This window comes from Pelobates fuscus, chromosome 1, assembly GCF_036172605.1.
Source record: "Pelobates fuscus isolate aPelFus1 chromosome 1, aPelFus1.pri, whole genome shotgun sequence".
In the NCBI taxonomy this organism is placed as follows: domain Eukaryota; kingdom Metazoa; phylum Chordata; class Amphibia; order Anura; family Pelobatidae; genus Pelobates; species Pelobates fuscus.
Window position 1 is genome coordinate 446,517,469 of NC_086317.1, and position 19,886 is coordinate 446,537,354.

General features: G+C 42.7%; 1 protein-coding gene across 2 annotated transcripts in view; it reads right to left on the reverse strand.

Annotated features, from left to right (window-relative positions):
- The window catches only part of ELMOD1 (ELMO domain containing 1), a 136,686-nt gene extending 119,471 nt beyond the window's left edge, over window positions 1-17,215 (reverse strand). For both annotated transcript variants that reach the window (XM_063430210.1, XM_063430192.1), the window contains exon 1: window positions 17,112-17,215. The gene's annotated coding sequence lies outside the window, so the exon portion shown is untranslated. The remainder of the gene's footprint in view (window positions 1-17,111) is intronic.
- Window positions 17,216-19,886: the final 2,671 nt, after the last annotated feature.

Here is a 19,886-nt window from a genome sequence, read left to right on the forward strand (position 1 = left end):
CACACACACACTAACATACACACACACTAACAGACACAGACACACACTAACATACACAGACACACACTAACATACACAGACACACACTAACACACACTAACAGACACAGACACACACTAACATACACAGACACACACTAACATACACAGACACACACTAACATACACACACACTAACAGACACAGACACACACTAACATACACACACACTAACAGACACAGACACACACTAACATACACACACACTCACCCACATTAACACATTTTTTAAAATGTATTTAGACACCCCCCCCCCCCAGCCTCCTTACCTTTGGGAATGCTGGGGGGGGTCTCTTCCTCCCTGGTGGTCCAGTGGCTGCTGGGCTGGGCGGGCGGCTGGCGAGGGAGCACTTCCTCTGAGCTGTTTGCTCAGCTCCCTTGCGCGCCGCAGAGTGAGGCTGGGAGCCGGAATATGATGTCATATTCCGGCTCCCAGCCTCACTCTGCGGCGCGCGAGGGAGCTGAGCATACAGCTCAGAGGAAGTGCTCCCTCGCCAGCCGCCCGCCAGCGCCGCCCGACCGCCCAGCAGCCCGGCATGTCTGTTAGCCGCAAGGCTAACAAGACATTTGCCTTGGGCATTTGGGGGCGGCTTTTTTTGCCGCCCCCTGGAAAATGCCGCCCAAGGCAAATGTCTTGTTAGCATTGCGGCTAACAGACATGCCGTGTGAGCTATGCGGCCGCAGGGCGCCCCCTGTGCGGCCGCACAGCTCGCACACCCCTAAGGCCGGCCCTGTAACGTGAGTCTATGGGAATGGGAAAACAGGACCAAATTAGAATATTCATTGACTTATTTCTGGCTGCCATACTCTGCCATTTCCCTTCAAGCATTATTCATGATGGCTGATGGAAAAATGGCAGTTCCCGATAGATGCCTATGAATTCTCCTTGCACATCAAGATCCATGCACTCCCATATTGTGCTCTCGCCTATGCCTAAGAGTACAAAGATGAAGAGGTTTCAACAAACCTTTCTGCCAAGAGTTGTAGTTTGAAAATGGTGGCACTAGGAAGGAAGGACATGACGTAAGAAGATATTCTCCTCTGTTTCCAAGTACCATCATGCAGCAAAAGTCTTGCATAGGGAGCTTATTTTAAAAATAATCAGACACCCCACAAGTGGCAAGTCCACATTGAGGAGAGCAGACTTTTTTACACAATGCCCTTTTTTAAAGGAACCCTTTGCCGTTAGGTGTACAAATATGTATTCCCAACTTTGCAGTGTTTTCTCCACTATTTAGATTAAACCACCACTTAAAATAAATTATTTGACTTACCTTTAGCCCAAAATGCTCTGATTTAGCCGCGGCCACCACTCCTACTGAGGCTGAGATCATTATAACTGACCAAAGGGAAGCATTTGGGAGCTAGTGTGCATGCATGGTTCAATGCATTTCCATGGGGAGTATTCAGCATCTCCATGCACAGCTGGAAAATGCTAAATGTTATAAAGATTGTGGTCAAAGGAGACAATCTAAAAAATGCCTTTTCTCAGAAAACACAGTGTTTGCATTGCAGAGAATGTGGGTACAGCCTCTTTGATCCGGAACCAATACATTAAAGGACCACTTCAGCTCAATGAAGTGGTCTGCGTGCCAGGTCAATCTAGGATTAACCCTGCCTGCTGTAAAAATAGCAGTTTCAAAGAAACTGCTATGTTTACTTTAGGGTTATTCCAGCCTCTAGTGGCTGTCTCATTGACAGCCGCTAGAGGCGCTTCCGTGCTTCTCACTGTGATTTTCACAGTGAGAAGACACCAGCGTCCATAGGAAAGCATTGAGAATGCTTTCCTATGGACTGGCTGAATGCGCGCCCGGCATTCAGACACCCCGGCATGCGCATTCAGCAGATGACATCAGAAGAGGGAGGAGAGTCCCCAGCGCCGAGGGAGCCCGGCACTGGAGAAAGGTGAGTGTTTAACCCTCTTCCTTCTCCTTCAGCCCAGCGGGAGTGGGACCCTGAGGGTGGGGGCACCCTTAGGGCACTATAGTGCCAGGAAAACGAGTGTGTTTTCCTGGCACTATAGTGGTCCTTTAAACTGTAGTGATTCCGGTGTTTAGACTGTCCCTTTAGACAAAATAAATGTTAGAGCAAGTATAACGGTATGTTTAAGGATAAAACCTTGACTTGCTCGCTTGAAAGGACACTAAGTGCAAAAACACAAAACCAATTTTAGCTTAATCAAGTAGTTTTGGTCTGTAGATCATCCCAGGGGAGGTGTGGTTATAGCTTCATAAACAAAGTCATCTAACTCTTAAACAGCAAGAATTGAGCTGTGAGCCTGCAGGAGCAGAATCTTTACACTACAACTGCTTCATTAAGCTAAGGTGTTTAGTGTACGATTTTAAAGGGCCGCTAAGCAACATAATCACTACAAAAATTGATATTTCAAATTTCAATGAGTTTCATTTATCAATACGCATGTTGGAAGCAGCAAAATGTATAACACTGTATCATATGGGTCAATACTGAATCAATAATATATCATCATTATTAAGATGTGTTTTCATTAAGGGGTCACTGTAAAGGAACACTATAGCATTAGAATACAAACATGCATTCCCAACACTATAGTGCTCCTCTACCTATGTAGGGGTCTACCTCACCTTTCAGGGGATTAAAAGTTCTCTATGCGACTGCTCTACTTATCTGGCTGACATCATCAAACTAGATAATCTCAGCCAATCCCATGATTGTACATAGGGAAGCATTGGGAAGCTAATGGTGCGCTGCATGAATCAGATTCTCTCTGGGAAAGTAATTTGATCAATAAACAAGTTTAAATTGGTTATAGCTGCAGAAGCCCCTATAGTGACGTTCTTACTGACTGCCACTAGATCCTTGTTAACCCTGCAATTAATACATTGCTGTTACTGTTTCAGTTTCATGGTTAAAATGACTGGGACATGGCACCCAGACCACTTCATTACAATAGATGGTCTAAGTGCCTATAGAGTCCCTTACTTGAGAGACAGTGGACTCTAGGCAACTTAGCCACCGTGAAGGTTTGTGTAGTAGTCATAATGCTTAGAGTGTCCCTTTTAATAAAAATATAGTTTAATAATGATGACATTATATATGTATTACATAACATTCAGAATATAGGTCTTCATTGCACATGACTTCATCTCTTTAACATCCATGTTTTATTCAGCAAGGAAGCCTATGGTATAACGCTCTAAATTTTGTATTATCCAGCCCGCATCTTATTAAATGAAACTCACTGAATTGTGAAATGTTGGTATTTTGTTGCGCTCACTGTAGCTACAAGGCTATGACTCATTCTGTCTTTATATTGGGAATATCTAATTCTCCATGTTAGATGCTCCATTTAATTAATCTCTGCAAAACAAACATCCGTAATGGAAAAGCACTGAAAAACGTTTGAAGAAATGCCCAGATTTTAAGCTGCTCATTGTCCATACTTTCACAAATTGGTGTCTAAGGGGCTTATATCAATGATTGCGGGAAACTGAAACCAAAACGCAAAATTACATCAAAACACACACTTTTCAAAAAAATAGCTTGAATTTGGCCTAAATTTTGGGGTTCTAATGTGCAAAGTACTGTTTATTCACTAAACACCAATTTGTAGTAAATTGATAAACAAATTGCAATATTTACAAGCACCATAACCACTACAAATCGTTCAAGTGATTATAGTGCCAGGAATGCCCTGACTTCCTCCTGAGGTAAGTAATCAAACCATTTGCGAATGGCTTGACAACATATCTGGGGTCTGTTGGGCACAAGTCACAGTCTCTTCTGGAGCCAGAAGATGAAGTTGTGGCAGTGCGCGGCTTAGCTCAAGGCTGTGTATTTAACATAGAATGTGACAGCAGATAAGAACCATTCGGCCCATCTAGTCTGCCCAATTTTCTAAATACTCTCATTAGTCCCTGGCCTTATCTTATAGTTAGGATAGTCTTATGCCTATATCACGCATGCGTAGCCTCCTTCACTGTGTTAACCTCTACCACTTCAGCTGGAAGGCTATTTCATGCATCCACATACTTCCTGATATTATTTTTAAACATTTGCCCCTCTAATTTAAGACTATGTCCTCTTGTTGTGGTAGTTTTTCTTCTTTTAAATATAGTCTCATTCTTTACTGTGTTGATTCCCTTTATGTATTTAAATGTTTCTATCATATCCCCCGTCACATCTTTCCTCCAAGCTATACATGTTAAGATCCCTTTAACCTTTCCTTGTACGTTTTATCCTGCAATCCATGCAGTTTATCCATATCCTGCAGTTTAGTAGTCCTTCTCTGGACTCATGTATTCCTGACCCTATAGTGTTAAAACCACTATCTAGCCCCATTGGCCTCCCTAAAGATAGTAAAATCGTATGTGTATTCAAGTCTGAAGCTGCTGCCTCAGCTTGTGAACTTTCTCTGATCTCTGACATCATCAGAAGTGGTGGCCTGATCCAATCACAATGCTTCCCCATAGGATTGTCTGAGACTGACAAGGAGGCAGAACAGTGGCAGAGCAAGCACAATTCAAACACAGCCCTGGCCAATCAGCATCTCCTCATAAATATGAATGGAATCAATGAATCTCTATGAGAAAGGTTCAGTGTCTGCATGCAGAGGGAGGAGATACTGAATGTTTGGATGCATTTTAGGCAGCCATGACCCAGGAAGGATCTCTAACAGCTATCAAAGGAGTGGCCAGTGAAGTTATCACTAGGCTGTAATGTAAACACTGTATTTTCTCTGAAAAGACAGTGTTTACAGCAAAAAGCCTGAAGGTAATGATTCTACTCACCAGAACAAATTCAATAAGCTGTAGTTGTTCTGCTGACTATAGTGTCCCTTAGGGACACTATAGTCACCATAACTTTCCTCATAGAGAATGATTGATTCAATTCATCTCTATGAGGAGATGCTGATTGGCCAGGGCTGTGTTTGAATTGTGCTGGCTCTGCCCCTGATCTGCCTCCTTGTCAGTCTCAGTCAATCCTATGGGGAAGCATTGTGATTGGATCAGGCTACCACTTCTGCTGATGTCAGCAGGCAGTGAGTGGGCAGGTCTAAAGGAAAGAGAGACAGAGCAAGCAGCTCCAGACTTGAATACAAGTACGATTTTACTATATTTATGGTGGCATGAGGGGATCAGAGGGGCTAAATTGTGGTTTTAACCCTATAGGATCAGGAATACATGTTTGTGTTCCTGACCCTATATTGCTTCTTTAAGTTTTATTAAATGTAATACAAATGTACAAATTGAGAAGTGAAAATGTAATGACATTTGTCCTTTAACTGGTTCAGTGCTGGGCTTAGTGGATTAATCATAGAAAGGTGCTTAGGGGGAATGTTGGTGATGTATACTTCCTAGCATCGGGAGAGCTATTGGCGAGTCATCTTTACCAAACTGAGCTCTTAAATTTGGGAGCTCTATAGTCCTTTGAAATAATGTTGCTTGCGAATATTTTTTTTCACCCTCTACAGCAACTACCGTTACGTAAAAATGAATTAATTAAAATGTACTTATATTTTAATGCATTAATGCCACAATGTCAAGACATCCTGAAATCCTGACTCTCTAGACAAAGAAAGGATAGTTCAGTTTCCATGGCCATTCTATAAAAAGTCCAGAACTTATTTATGCTGCACATCCCTCTGGCACTTAAAGGGTTACTCCACCGCCATTACCATTTCAGTGATTTGGAGTCAGTATGTGCACCGTTTTTGCTTAGAACACTGCACTGAGATATTTTTAATTGAGTGCTGGGAGCTAGTTACACCCCCCAGCACATGTGACATTGGCAGCCTATAACTCTGTTCCAGGCAGACAAAGTCAATTCTGTGCATATTTTGCTTCTGTCGATAGCATGCACAGTGAGCTGGCGACAGATGTGATCATCTCCTCTCTTGCAGGCAGAGCACCTGCAAGGGGAAGATTGCTTCCTCCTCCCTCCCACCGTTTGCCCCCTCCCACCGAGTTATATATATATATATATTTTTTTTTTTAAAACCTTCCCTCCCCACTCCCTCCCTTCTATTTCACTCCCCTCGCCAACCCAGAGTGCTTACATGTGAAGCCTGTGATTGGACCGCATAAGCTGTGATGTCAGAGGGGACTGGATCCCAGGTAAGTAAAATATGTGGGCATTTTTTTTGCAGGTTTACGGCAAATCAAGTGTTTGGGTACCTTCTCCATAGTGCCCAATAGGGAATTTTACGCGGGAAAGGCTTACCCTTTTCCTCCCCCACCCCCCGAAAGGGTCGGAGTCCACACTAAAGGAGCTATACATTACAGTGTTGAACTTCTCATTCTGTAAAAGTATGTATTACCATAATAACAGTCTGATAAACTAGCATAATACTTGTTTTATTGTATTCTACAAGAATATCACTGAGGATCCTGGATAATATTGCACAGTGGGCCAACACATTCCAAGGTAAAAGAAAACACGAACACAGACAGAATGTTAACAAGACTGCTGTTCTGAAGAGCTTACATGTGGATTTATTTCCATTTGTGACTGTGGTAACACTTACTAATTAGTTTCTACATCAACCTTCAACTACATGTAAAATGCTACTGCCAGACTTTTCATCATTAGTCTAACATCCTCCAGCCCTTTCTTGATCCCTTGCTTCTTCTAATCCGCCAGGATTCTGTTTAAAATATTTTTTTATTCTAAATGTTTCATAACGATTCACCAGCTAATATTTATTTTTGCCTTAAATAAAGGAAGTAATGTGACATTTTCCTCCAATTGTGTCAAAAAGAGAAAAAAATATATATTTCTCTTGGCAAACAGAGGGGTCGAAATTAAAATGTGTATATATATATATTTTATTTTTTTTTACCAATCTTCACATGCTATTGCTTTGTGCAGAGGGAACTAAGTATGGAAACTAAAGAGGGATGTAGGGAAACAAGACATGGGTGGACTAGCTGACAATTAAATTAGTTAAGGTAAAGCTGACTTTGCACACTATGCAAATGTTCTTGCTGGTCCGGTCTTTCTAAAAAAACTGTGGCATGGCCGCTTGCTTCTACATTCATTACATCCAACTTTTCTCTGTCCAAGATTGCATACCAAGAGCTTCCCCCTGCTAGTAAAGAGGTAAGTTATAGGAGTGCACAAGCAAGTGCTAGGGGACAGTCCCCAGAAAGCATTGAGCGAGTGCTTTAAACGCATTTGCGCCAAGCTCAGGGCGCTGTCTGCTTAGTACGCCCTTAGTTGGCCAGTCTGCATGATTGGCAGGCAGCCTGACATGCATTCACACCAGGCTGTTCTTCCAGTTTTTCTGTCAGACCCACCCCATTTCTGGGCATGTACACCCCCTTTGGGCAGTGCCAATTACATGATTCGAATTAGTTGCCCATCCTTTTATCCTTCTTATTAGGCCCATAATAATTGTCAGCACCGGGCCCAATGGGCTTTTAATTCGGCCCTGTGGGTGCCTCTTATGTTCCTTTAAATTATCAGTCAGTATGTAAAACAGAGCTCAGTCTTATGTTACTGGCCAGGTGTAAACGTTATTTGCTGATTCAAACAGCCTCTCACAATGTGAATGTTGGAAAAGAGTAAGGCAGCGGTATGCAAAGCAGCCCTATCCCCAAATGAGTTGCACACTCCATATTTGTAGTCTTTACCATTATGCCAATGACATCACATCAAAGGCTACGGAGGTTGGAAAGAAAACTACCAATTTTTTTTAGCTAAACATTACCCGCAATCAATTTGGCTATCACAATGTATAAAATACAATGTAATCGTGAAGTGCATGATTTAAAGGTTAGCAAGCGTGCAGAGGAGGAAAGAGACACCTACTTTTTATCTCTCGTCTGCCTACCTGGGAGACAAACACAGCTCACCTGTTTTGTGAGGTCCTAGTACTAACTTAGATTTTGGGATTAATCAAAATAATGAACAGTGAATTGCTAAAAGGCTGGTAATATCCTACCCAAAATACTAAGTGTTACGAAAGAATTACCAATTCTACTGAACTGGAGATTCTTCCAACTATGCTAATTTTCCCAACTGGGTAGTAAAGTCACCACCAATCACCATTTAGTAAACGACCACAGTAAGAAAAAGTGACTGCATTTGAGGCCATTTTAGAGCATGCACCATTACTGTACTTGCTGTAGCTCACATTTGTATTGCAAATTACTGCGCTACAAAGCCCTGCTCGGAATGTCAGGATATTAAGGCTCTAAAGGTAGATCACGTATGATATAGTGTGAATGGGCTGCATAAATCAGAAAAAAAAAATCAATCCGTGCTCACACTAAACTGATTACATTCTGTATAGCGCATGCATATTTAAAAGCATGTGTCTTTATTATGAGACCAGTTTTTATGTAGCTGTGCCTTCATTAAATAATGCATTATCAATCCCTGTTTATATATTGTTAAAGTTAAATATTAGTGATCTGAAGCTCCAGTTTAATCTGTGAGTTTACAATTGATACATCGATCCAGCTCCATATATGCGGTCTATTTAGAACTCACACCTACAGCTGCTCTTAGACTTCCTAGGCCAGGTAGGATAAGGGCATGTAGAGGGAAATGGCATGGTAAAGGGGATGGAGGGTAAAGCAAGATAAGATGGCATATAAAGTGGCATGGAATAAGGTAGAATGGGGTGGGGAGGAGGATAAGATGGATGATGAAGAAGATGACAGGTACAAACGTTTGGGATAGTGTAGAAAAAGGTAGAGGATAGTGTGAAATGTGGATGTGGTTGTTATGGGGGATAACATTAGATGGCAAGGATAAAGATCCAACACCCTATCCAGAGGCAGACGGAGAACTTTTTGGGGTTATCCCTATTTAAAGGGGACAGTGGGTAATGGGTTTTAGGCTGTGAGGTTCATTGTATTATTATGATTGTTTTTATGTATACTGGTCCCTGAGGAAGTTCTCAGACAAGAACGAAACGCATAGAACCTGTTCGTTTAGCACGTTTGTGCACTTTACCCGTTTTTAAATTTATATGCCAATAACCATCCTTTTGGAAAATACCTCTGGATTGAGTTGCTGATATACCTGTCATTCTGTTCTGTGGCTAATACGAAGGAGGAGTTCCAGCCCCTTATTGAAATCGAGGGTGGCACCCCAAAGATTGTACATGTGCAGCTTCTCACAGGTGAGGTTATCAGGTTGGAAGTGTGTGAGTGTGTAGCGAGAGTGTCATGCATGCCATAAAGGGGACGGGAACACCGCATTCCACATCCAAATTCAAAGCCAGAAGGGGCAGAGGATGCCCAGGAGGCTAGGGGCTCTTCAGATGGCAACTGGTTGGCAGTGTGAACTGTTTAAGTAAGGGATTAAGAGGAACTGCCACTAGTCAGATTTTCGCATAGCCACTATGGGTTGTAATATTTATTCACAATTTATTTAATTTTTTTTTGTCATTTTGTGCCAGGACCACTGGCCATTGCATCTAAGTTAGTTAAACTTCTGCACTACCATACACCCAGGGCCGGCGCGTCCATAAGGCGGCACAGGCGGCCGCCTTAGGGCGCACCGGCTCCGGGGGCGCAAGATTTCAGTGACCGGCAGGAGGGAAGCTATCCCTCCTGCCGGCCACCATCTCCGCCCCCTGCGCGGCAGTGCTGCGATCAGGCGCTGCGAGGGAGCTCTAACCTCTCTGCTCTGCTCCCTCGCGCGCTGTCTAGTGATGCCGCGGGAGCCGGAATCGCGGGAGCCGGAATATGACGTCATATTCCGGCTCCCGCGGCATCAGCAGACAGCCCGCGAGGGAGCAGAGCAGAGAGGTTAGAGCTCCCTCGCAGCGCATGATCGCAGCACTGCCGCACGCCGCCCAGCAGCCCCACTGGACCCCAGGGAATGATCCACACCAGCTCTCCAGGTAGGGAGGCTGGGTGGATATTATTTATGTATTAAAATAATTTGTGAATGTATGTGATGTGTCTGTGTGTGAGAATGTCTGTCTGTGTGTCTGTGAGTGAGTGTGTGTGTCTGTGTGAGTGTCTGTGTGTATGTGTCTGTGAGTGAGTATGTGTCTCTGTGAGTGTGTATGTGTCTCTGTGTGTGTGTGTGTGTGTGTGTGTGTGTGAGTGTCTGAGTATGTGTCTCTGTGTGAGTGAGTGCGTGAGTGAGTGACTGTGTGTCTGTGAGTGAGTGTGTGTGAGTGTGTGAGTGAGTGTATGTGTGTCTGTGAGTGACTGTGAGTGTGTGCGTGAGTGAGTGTATGTGTGTCTGTGAGTGTGTGCGTGAGTGAGTGTATGTGTGTCTGTGAGTGACTGAGTGTGCGTGAGTGAGTGTATGTGTGTCTGTGAGTGACTGAGTGTGTGCGTGAGTGTATGTGTGTCTGTGAGTGACTGAGTGTGTGCGTGAGTGAGTGTATGTGTGTCTGTGTGTGCGTGAGTGTATGTGTGTCTGTGAGTGACTGTGTGTGTGAGTGAGTGTATGTGTGTCTGTGAGTGTGTGCGTGAGTGAGTGTATGTGTGTCTGTGTGTGCGTGAGTGTATGTGTGTCTGTGAGTGACTGAGTGTGTGCGTCAGTGTATGTGTGTCTGTGAGTGACTGTGAGTGTGTGTGCGTGAGTGTATGTGTGACTGTGAGTGTGTGCGTGAGTGAGTGTATGTGTGTCTGTGAGTGTGTGCGTGAGTGAGTGTATGTGTGTCTGTGAGTGATTGTATGAGTGTTGCATGTGAGTGTGTCAGTGTATGTGTGTGTCTGTCAGTGTGTGTTTGTGAGTGTCTGTCAAATCAGTGAGTGTATCTTTGTCATTGAGTCTGTGTGTGACTATCAGTGTGTCTGTCAATGAGTGTCAATCAGTGTGTGTGTGTCAGATCAGTGAGTCTCTGTGTTTGTCATTGAGTGTGTGTGACTGTCAGAAGAACACTAAGGGCAGGGAAGGGAGGGGACCAGTAATAGACGGGGAGAGGGGCTGGTTAAGAGGCACATAGGTGAAGATGTTATTTTTGAATGGGGGGGGGGGGGGGGCGGAAAAATACATCTTCGCCTATGTACCCAAAAATACTTGCACCGGCCCTGCATACACCCACAAGACATGCACACAGTACTGCTACAGGAATGCCTGATTTTGCTCAACATTTCCGTGTAGATGCGTCACGAGGCAAGTTTACAAAGCGGAAGTGCAGGGCAGGTAAGTGTGCTCTTTACTTACCTCCGATGCTTTATTCACCCAGTAAACGTAGTAAATGGTGTTAAAGGACCACTCTAGGCACCCAGACCACTTCAGCTTAATGAAGTGGTCTGGGTGCCAGGTCCAGCTAGGGTTAACTAATTGTTTTATAAACATAGCAGTTTCAGAGAAACTGCTATGTTTATCAATTAGTTAAGCCTTCCCCCTAATTCTCGAGTGGCTGTCTCACTGACAGCCGCTAGAGGCGCTTGCGTGATTCTCACTGTGAAAATCACAGTGAGAGCACGCAAGCGTCCATAGGAAAGCATTATGAATGCTTTCCTATGTGACCGGCTGAATGCGCGCGCAGCTCTTGCCGCGCGTGCGCATTCAGCCGACGGGGAGGAACGGAGGCGGAGAGGAGGAGGAGAGCTCCCCGCCCAGCGCTGGAAAAAGGTAAGTTTTACCCCTTTTCCCCTTTCCAGAGCCGGGCGGGAGTGGGTCCCTGAGGGTGGGGGCACCCTCAGGGCACTCTAGTGCCAGGAAAACGAGTATGCTTTCCTGGCACTAGAGTGGTCCTTTAAGTTGGCTGAGTCAGCAAGCAGCTTACAGATAATGGACACCTCTACTCTAAACTTTTCTGTTCAAGCGAGGCAAAAAATCAAAACAGTGCAAAGAAAAATAACAAGGTTAGAACCATAGAAAAAAACAGGAAAAGATATGGGTTTAAACATTTTCTGTGCCATCCAGTATCTGTGAAAAATGAGAACCCATGTGTTCCTTACACTGTTCTTGCAAAAGAGACAGATTACTCATAAAAAAAAAAAACATAGATGCCACCCAGATACTTTTCTTAGTAAAAACAAAAGTACGTAGAGGTAGCATAAATAGCACACGCTATATCCTACTGGTCACAGTAAAATGCAAGGTCTATGAGATTTCATGGAGTTTTACCATCATTGTACACCTGCTAGGCAGAAGCCATCACTCACAGTAAGACGTTACAACCTGCTTTGTGCCCATGTTAATATCCACACTGGTGAAGCTGCTGGGTGAGCAAAATCCACTAAGTTTTTCATGCCTAGTTTGCAAAATCTTCTTAAAGCACTCAACGCAAAAAGTCATAGATTTTACAAAATGAATAATGCATTGCTCAAATAAATGTAAATCAGATGTATTTTAAGTCATATCTCCAAACTGCCCTAAAACAAACTAAAGGATCATCCCTGTTTGGGACTACTTTCCTGCCTTCATGGCTTTTATTTCAGGTGTCCCACCTCTAAGGGCACTGGTGACAAGTAGGAAAAAAGAAATTGATTGAAAATGGTTGCTTGTCAACCGGATGCACTTACCTCCAAACTGTGCCCAAAATCATGGTCCCGTCCCACCACATCTGGGGACACTAGAGTGGTCCCAGTAAGCATAGTGCAATGAGCCCAGGGGCAGAACACTTCAGAAATGCTCTAGCTCATGAGTTGGGCCAGCCTGATTGATAAACGGCCAGTTTAGAAGGCATTTACAACTGGCTGACATGTACCTTATGATGATGCTGACATACCTCCCCAACTGGTCCGCACGCACCTATCTCATTATGCTTGCTGGGCTGACACTCGCCCTTTCTGGCCACTACTCATTGTTGGCACTCATTAAAACAGACCCACTCCCAACCATCCCAATTTCATACTTCTGGATACAGTGTTATTGTTTAAAGCTGTATGCACATTTAGTTTAATCCAAAGGCCAATATCCCAGCTAATCAGGAGGTAGCTCTCCAGCTGTGAGGCAACTACCAGTCCCATAATGCTCAGTAATTATAGGCAAAAAGAAACATGTACCCCATGTCTGGTTGAGTATCACAAAGCTGTATCTTCAAGAACTGAAATTAGTTGGTGTCACTCAGCTACGGGTTAATTACATTTGCTTAAATAATTAAAAATCGGCAACCATTTCAGGGTTCTAGAAGAGAAGGGGGTCTATTTGCTAAACAACAGCATATTGTTGAGACTTGAAAACTTGCAAAACCTCAGCCACAATAGCCAAAATGGTTACTTGGCTACATTTTAGATTTTTTTTCTAAATCTGTTGTTATAGCATACAATAGGCAAACTGTTTCTTGAATCACTATAATCCCTGTGTAGCAAATAGTCACCTACATAATAAAAATGTAAGAACCTGTGCTAAATTGTAAACAAGCGCTCTCTTGCGTGAAAATGCAAAAGGACATATGTTTGAATGGTTTCCAAAGCATTCTGCAGTAAAGATTCATTTAAGCAGCATTACTGCCAACTTGAGCTGACAGATTATTATAATTTCAATTGGATAAAAACACACCCAATACACAAACCCCACGTAAAAGAAAATGAGCGTGGGCTGACCACCTTCCCCTACAATTTCAGGGTCATTTTACATAACGCCAAATCTGCAGCAGCGTATTATGGCTTCACAAATTCTGAAACAGGATTATTCACTAAACCGTAAATATTCAGGAATTCACCAGGGAGTATATATATTTTTTAAAATGTAGTTTCAAAATGTAGGCCAAATAGCCATGCTATTAAAGGGACACTATGGGAAATAAAATGATGTCATCTCATTGAGTTTGCTGTGCTGTCACTGGCATTTAATTTGGTTTTAGACCTTTTTCAAGCAGTTTAACATTAAATAGGGAACCCTGGCCACCTACAGCTCAGTGGCTATTTTATGTAAGACTAAGGCACAGATTGACACATTTACTTCTAGCCATAACAATTCCATTCCAATGTGCGCTCTGATAGGCTGAACGCTGACACTCTCAACCAATCACAGCAACCCAGTGCTGTACAAACTGATGCTTCCTCATTAGCCAGTGCAGCATGGGGGAGATGGTCTGCTAAGGACTCTTGTTTAGAATTAAAACATTAAAAAGCTTTCAATGGTGATTGGAAGAATGGCAAGAGGAGACTCCAGACAGAGATGAGACGAAACAGTAACAGTGCAACCCTTGCTGTTCTGGTCTCTCCTCCCCCCTCCTCATGCTCCCACTGGCTGAGCCATATTTGCACAGGATTCACATTAGCCACCCAGAACTCTTGTTCCAGGTTGGCTAACAATGCCACAATGAAGCAACCTGAGTTAGAGTTACGCCTCCAGCAGCAGAGGGGTTAGACTCTGTATGTGCAGGGGTTCTTAGTTTAATGCTGCACATACGAACTTCAGGCACCATAACCACTTCAAATCAGCTAAGTGGTCATGGTGCTCGGAGTAATCTTTAAGCAAATAACCCTAAATGTTTAGGATTAGTTGGATTGAAGAAAGAAAAGAAAAAAAAATTTAATTTAGAACCACATTTGCAATACCTTTAAAAATGGAACTGGGGTCACTGGGACCTCTGCTAAATATAAAGGCAGTTTTATTTCCCCTCCGGCAACCGATGTGTAACAGGTTGATTATGAGAGAGATAGAGACTGTGTGGGATTCAGCAGTAGTCACTTTTAGGTAATTGGATAAAATGATGCCCTTATTCCATTATGAGTGGTTTAACAATCCCAAACTTTAGGATGTTTTCTGTTAATGTGGGTGCTCCTGAACCTCATAATAAACAGGACAGCCCGTAGATGGTGTATTGGGGGTTAATATAATAGAGTGTCAGCTGCTCCCTATGTAACAGAGTGTGCATAGATAAACAGAACAGGAAATACCTATACTACTTGCATATATGTATTATTATTGGTATTTATATAGCGCCAATTTATTCCGCAGCGCTTTACAATATTATTAAAGGAGGGAATTTGACGATAAATAAGACAATTACAGGAACAATAGCTAGATTAGGACCCTGCTCAGATGAGCTATAAATATGTCCCCTTTGTTAATGCAGCGCCAGGAATATGCCCAACCCAACTGACACTAACAAAAAATGCCAAGAGATATATCCACTCTCTCAGGAACCATTACTTTCAGATCCAAAATGCCAGGCAAAAGGGTGCCCAGCATTCTTGAAAACCACAATGCCAGCCGTTCCCTCAAGTATTGTGCTAGTCAAATAAGTAAAAAAATAAATAAATAAAACATGCCATTTACCCTGCAAGATGCCTAAAGATGTGGTCACGGAGGACTTAAGAGTCTGCCCCAACAATTCCATTGTAAAATTCTGCAAAATAAAATATTGCAATATGCATCGTATGCAGCAGTGTTAAACGACGGAAACATATTTTTTCCAACTTGCTAGGTGTGGAATGCCTGCCTAAGACTCATAGGAGTTGTAATTCAAGGTCACCTGGAAAGCCACTCAAAGTTATTAACTAAAGTGAATTTCAAATTTATGGTCACATTAGCGGAACTGAAAACATTCAGTTATGCTCCCAGTTTAGCTACCTCCCCCGAAATGTGAAATTTACTCTGAATTTCTGGAAATGCTCCCTGTAGTGAGAAAATCTGTATGTGTTGTGCTACTCGTAATCTAAAGTGTATGGAGCAAAGCAGTGGTCACCCGTCACTGGTTAGGTGTTATCTCCCATCAAATGCCATCATTGTCTGTCATTTACACTATTGTATGCTGTTAGTCCTGTTAGCACAAACTCACCAAGCCTAAAAACTATTTTCCTGCTTCTCAACAAATTGGACTGGAATTATGTAGATTTCAGGATTTCCAAGGTTTGATTATTGTAACATATCCCTCCTAATTTACTAAAATAATTCCTGACTCAGACTCTCTGGAATTGACCTGATGCAATATCTAAACTGTAAAATATTGGTTTCTTCAACAATCTACCCAAAGAATATGCAATAAAATACTGTAATAAACACTTCAAGCACAACTTACACACTGAAACCATTATAGCATCCTAAGTGAACATAGCTTTATTTATTTTTCCCATGTATTATTTAATTTTGTTTTATTATAGTCACAGTGGAATTGGATTGATGTTGATTCATATTGGAATAGGACAAAACGCATGCATATTGTTCCAGCTGCAGAATCAATCATTCAGAAAGAAAATATAAAACAATGGCATTGTATGAGATTTTTTTTTTTTTTACAAACTGAACCAGAAAAAAATGTAAGTATTGAGCTTAGATTTCTGTATGTTATCAGTGATTATTCATATTGGAGCCTATTCTACAAGTTGGAAGGTGATGGAGTTAATGTAGCAGGAGGGGGAGTCACTGATAAAACTGATACCTGCTCTGTGGTTTGGTAATACCTGCTATGAGTCTTGATACCTGATGCTATGTGGTAGAAGCAGCAATTCATTAACATTCCCTTAGGGGATGTTGGAAATAGATTAATTCTCTTTCTTGTGGTTTTCACAGGAGGATATTTTTTTTTTCTGAGGCTATGATTAATATGTACAAGGAAAGGGGAAGTCAGTACATGGTCTACAGTGTGTGGCATCTAATACCCTCCCTATTAATTTTGGAGAAAAAGCTTAACCCCTGCTTGTTTAAGTAAGATTTGTAAAAAAAAATAATAATAATAATAATAATATTAATTTAAAAAAATAAAATACGGCCATACTGTAAGTATTATTACAGCCTGATCTCTGGCCATAATTATTGCACAATAACCAAACGTAATGAATCCGGGCCCTATAAATGAACTGTATAGCTCATGACCCCTTCCCTCCCCTCCTGTACCTTCCACCCCCTTAATTAGTGTTTAATAACACATCTCAATGAAGCCCATTCAGGGACATAAAGGGTTGGTGCAATGCACACTTGATTTATTGCATTAAATGAAAATGTGCATAATTTACAAAATAAAAATACAGCCATTCCGACACTTGATTAGCTTTAACCCTCTTAATGCAAAACAAGCCTGTAAATTATTTTAATATTATTTTTTATTAAAGGCTAGACCCTAGTTATAGACCCATACAAGGTAGAAGGTTGTTTTTGTGATGTAGACCCCCCCCCTCCCTGCATAGATCTATAGCAGACAGGATGAATGAAGCAGTAAATGAGATTGGCAGGGATGCCAGGCAGTGATACAGTGAGGGTGCCATGGTTTCTCACCTGCAGTGGGTGCCAAGGATGATGCCCAGTGTCCCCCAGGGTCTCAGGGTTACATGGTCACACTGCTGTCACTGTACCCCAGCTGCTTCAATGCCGCGGGCGCGCGCACTCAAGCCAGAGAACAACACATGCGCGCTCCCGCAACCTGCAGCCTATCAGACCGAGGATGCGATCAGCCCCGCCCACTTTCTCACCTTCATTCCCTCACAGCAGCATGATACATACTGCCATAGAAACACTCACACACACTCTCTCTCACTCTCCTCCACCTGTGGCTAATAGGACTCAGAGTCCCCCTGTGTTGCTGACTCAGGCTAATAGGGCTCAGAGTCCCCGTGGATTGCTGATAGGCTAATAGGAGTCAGAGTCCCCCTGTGTTGCTGACTGAGGCTACTAGGACTCAGAGTCCCCCTGTGTTGCTGACGGAGGCTAGTAGGACTCAGAGTCCCCCTGTATTGCTGACTGAGGCTAATAGGACTCAGAGTCCCCCTGGATTGCTGCCTGAGGCTAATAGGACTCAGAGTCCCCCTGTATTGCTGACTGAGGCTAATTGGACTCAGTCACCCTGGATTGCTGTCTGAGGCTAATAGGAGTCAGAGCCCCCCTGTATTGCTGACTGAGGCTACTAGGACTCAGAGTCCCCCTGTATTGCTGACTGAGGCTAATTGGACTCAGTCACCCTGGATTGCTGTCTGAGGCTAATAGGAGTCAGAGTCCCCCTGTATTGCTGACTGAGGTTATTAGGAGTCAGAGTCCCCCTGTATTGCTGAGTGCTGACTGAGGCTACTAGGACTCAGAGTCCCCCTGTATTGCTGACTGAGGTTATTAGGAGTCAGAGTCCCCCTGTATTGCTGACTGAGGCTACTAGGACTCAGAGTCCCGCTGTATTGCTGACTGAGGCTAATGGGACTCAGAGTCCCCCTGTATTGCTGACTGAGGCTAGTAGGACTCAGAGTCTCCCTTTACTGCTGACTGAGGCTAATTGGACTCAGTCACCCTGGATTGCTGACCCAGGCTCATAGGACTCAGAATCCCCCTGGATTGCTGACTGAGGCTAGTAGGACTCAGAATCCCCCTGGATTGCTGACTGAGGCTAATAGGACTCAGAGTCCCCCTGGATTGCTGACTGAGGCTAGTAGGACTCAGAGTATGTATTGCTGACTGAGGCTAATTGGACTCAGTGTCACCCTGGTTTCCTGACTGAGGCTATTTGGATTCAGAATCCCCCTACTTATCTGTGTGAGGGCACTTCAGTGATCATGGCACAGAAACATCAAAATATCCAATGCCCAAGAGAGCATATAGGTGTAGGCAAAAATGGTTCCTCATTACTAGGGAGATTGTCAGTAGTATTATCAGTGTCAGTGGAGCAATATGCAGTATGTTTTGTGATTGCCTAATTGTTTTTTTTTATTATTATTATTATTATTATTATTATTATTATTTTATAATATAGAAAGGTGTTAAGGATTTTTTATTTTTTCCAAAAAATAATGAATTTGATATATATTTCTCAAAGTCTCGTTGAGCCAACTGGCTTCACAGTATATAATATTATATCATTTCTCAGCTCTTTGTTTATCCAAAAAGGTATCGAAATTGTGTCGGAAAGAAAACAATGGTACGGATTTCATAAAATGTAAATATAAATCAAGTTGGGTACCTTGCGGATGTGGGAGTCACGATTGTGCAGCTCTCACATAACATGCTGGTACAGCGCAGCCCGCTCTTGACATCTGTATGAGAGCCGCAAAAATGCACCTTCGTCTGTGTAGGCAGAAATCTTTAACACTGACCCTGACAACGGCAATGTACGTATATGTGTATAGAGAGACAGAAATATGTGAAATGAGAGCACTCCCAGGGCACTTGCTTGCTGTTTATTCTAAGATATGGAATATAAAAATGACTGTCAGTGTTTCATTTCATCTGGGATTTCTTGCAATTCCCAGGTGGTTGCAGATCTCTGAATAAAAAGCAACTGAGTATGTATGCTTCAAGTGCTATGAGTGCTTTCAGTTTCGCATTACTTTACATTGAGATAGATAGATAGACAGACAGATCAATCTATTAAAGTAGGGCTTAAAATTTCAAGTATTATACTACTAGCTAGGCCGTACAAAATATTTGCCACTGTAACCCTACTGTTTCTATAACATTCCAAAACAGTTTCACTTCTAAACAAGACAAAGAAAACACAAAAAATTAAATTCTATGCACTAGCTGCAAAATCAAAGGTTCACCTTAAGGGACACTATAGTCACCAGAACAACTACAACCTAATGCTGGTCTATAGCACGTCCCTGCAGGCTTTTTTTCTGAAAATGCAGTGTTTCCATTACTGCCTGGCAACACCTCTAGTGACAGTGACTCAGACGGCCACTAGATGTGTTTCCTGTGTCAGTGCTGCACAGTTTGCAGCACTGGCGTTCCGCACGCTAAACGATCCCAATAGAGATGCATCAATACAATGCATCTCTACGAGGAGATGCTGATTTGCACATCGTGGAATTTTGCCGCCCATGCGCAATAGACACCCAATGCTTTCCTACATGAAAGCATTGGATTGTCTGAGATCATCAAGTTTGTGGTCTCAACCATGAAGGCTGAGTGAAGCGGTGAGTAAAATCACAAAAGTTGACACGTAACTTCTCCTGAAAAATGTACCAGATTTTTCAGACCTCAGTCACCAACAAAGCTAAAGCCAAGATTAAAAAGTTAAAAAAAATATTGGAGGAATATTCGTGATCATGCCCAGAACATGGACTTTTCCAG